The sequence below is a fragment of the Solanum stenotomum genome, chromosome 9 (genome assembly GCF_019186545.1).
Source record: "Solanum stenotomum isolate F172 chromosome 9, ASM1918654v1, whole genome shotgun sequence".
Taxonomy (NCBI): Eukaryota; Viridiplantae; Streptophyta; class Magnoliopsida; order Solanales; family Solanaceae; genus Solanum; species Solanum stenotomum.
Window position 1 is genome coordinate 47,084,216 of NC_064290.1, and position 2,682 is coordinate 47,086,897.

The following is a 2,682-nucleotide window of genomic DNA, read 5'->3' on the forward strand; positions in this document are numbered from 1 at the left end:
CGTGGTTCTTGAAGAATGATATTTGTATTCATTTATTTTTTTCACAACGTAATGTATTTTTTTCAAAATATTATATCCTTTCCTAAATTGTATTCATTCCAATATGTATGATATGTGTATTTGTATTCATTATGATTTTCATGTTTGGGTTTGTATAATGACATTTGTATTTCTTTATTAGTTTGTATTCATTCTAATAAGTATGCCAAATGAAATACAAATTATTAAAATTTCATTGACAAACAACTTTGGAAGAAGAATTCCCAACTCGAACTTCGATATAATCGGTGTTCTCCAAAACTGAAACTTTCTTTTTTTATTATGTTTTCATCATAATTGTATACCAACAACTTTTGCATTTTATGTGCTCACTTTACCATTCAAATTAAAACTTAAAACTGATATTTTACTTTCATAGTGAAAACTAAAAATTGTATCCGAGTGATAAAAATGTATTACATAACTGCCAAATATATTTTTCTTTTATTTATTAGAAAAATGTTACTAATTGTATCCCAATATAATCTAATCATTACATATAAATACGAATTAAGAAAGGATACAAACTTATTTGTATTCATTGCGTTTGAAATACAAAATGATATTTAAATACATAATTATTTTTGGAATACAAACTGAGCTAAAAAATAGTTACTACAATTCTAAAGTGAAATACTAATAAAATAACAAAATTGGATATTGTAATATAAATACAATTTTTTTAATACAACTAATTCTATGTTTTTCGAAAACAATATTTTCAGTGAAATAATAATAATATAACAAACTGGAATATAAATACATTTTAGTTTGAATACAACTTAATTGTATCCAGCAATCACTACAAGTCAACAAAAATATGTATACAACCACTGATTAGTTGATGTTTTTTACTCCATAGTTGTATGCTGTCCAAAATTGTTATACTTATATCCCTATATTACATAACATCTGTAAAAAGCTATAAATCCCAATACATATAAAGATTTCACTGATTTAATCAGGAAAAAAATAACAATTATACTCGACATATACGAATATCATCTCATCCAACCAAGAAAAAGAATCGAAAAAAAATACCTGATTGTTTTTCGATTGTTCACTGAATGAGACAAATTTATAGTCCTCAATTTTAAAAAAATTTGTTTAAAAAAATATGTTGTATTCAACTTGAAGAATCTTTGAAAGTTATAAGATGAATGATTCGGAAGACAAACTAAATTATTTTTAAAAATTAAAAATTGATGTTCTTAAGAAGAAAGAAAAAAAAGCCTCGACGGGAAGAAGGAGATTTATAATTTTTTCAAAAGGTAATTGATTTGTATTTAAAACCTTTTTTACCTTTTTTGAATTTTTTCGTTCCATGATTTTCTCTTTTCTATTATTAATTTTTGTATTCTTTCAAATTAATCAAAATAAAATAAATGCATAACTAATCCATTAACAAACTAAAATAATGACATTTTAAATAAATAGTGAAACTGTTGCTAAGGAGTCCCACTAAAAGAAAAAATATTGTTGTTTTGAAAATTTTCCCATTTTTTTATAATTATTTTTTATTTAACTCACGGGCCGGTCCAACCCACATTATTGCTTAAGGCCTACAAGCTAATGGGCTTATTTGGGCCAGATTAAAAAGTTCTATTTTTAAATGGACTCTAAAAATTTTATCCCACAGATTGAGCCGGTTTGGCCCAACGGGCTTAGTCCTTATTAACGGCTCTACTAGTTAGATTGATAAGATTACACAAGATCGGTGAAATTAATTTAAATTTTTTCTTCCCGAATTTAATTAAACAAAAGATGTATTATGAAGGACAATCTAGTCCCGTAGGAAATTTTTGTATAAATAATAATTAGATTGAAAGAACTATTAAAAAAAACTCAAAAATTAAGGGACATAAATGTAATATCGTAAACCACAACAACATCTTCATTATAATCTCATAAGTGGAGTCTAGAAAGAATAGATTGTAGGCAAACCTAACCCCTATTTCGTAGAGGTAGAGAGACTATTTCCGAAAGATCCTGAGTTAAAGTGCAACAAATCAAAGTAGCTAGTTATGATAAAGAAAATACAATAGTGAAGAAAATAAGTCAATTAATACGAAAAAAAATTAATATTATGAAGTCAAATCTAAGAAAAAGTCTCTAGAATTATATTATCCCTAGAAATAATTAACCTCTCGATAATGCAAATTATACTTGACTACAATATAATATTAATAAATAATAAAGAATATGTTTTTTTTTTAAAAAAAAAGGTAACAACATCAATTATTAATCCTTTTATAAAGTTTTTCTTGTGAAATAAAAAACATCAAATCACTACTAAAAAAACAGTGAATACCGACCTATAAATACCAACCTCCGGAGGTTGGTATTCCCTAAAATACCGACCTAAAACCGACATCCCAGCTTAGGTTGGAAAAAGTTTGGTCGCTATTCAATACCGACCTCTGGAGGTCGGTATTTACTGACCTCTCGAGGTCGGTTTTTATTTTATGTCAGAATATTCATTTTTTTAAATTCCGACCTCTGGAGGTCGGTATTTTTATTTTTGTAATGTTGAAATTCCGACCTCCGGAGGTCGGTATTTTTATTTTTGTATTTTTGAAATTCCGACCTCCGAAGGTCGGTATTTTTATTTTTGTAATGTTGAAATTCCGACCTCCGGAGGTC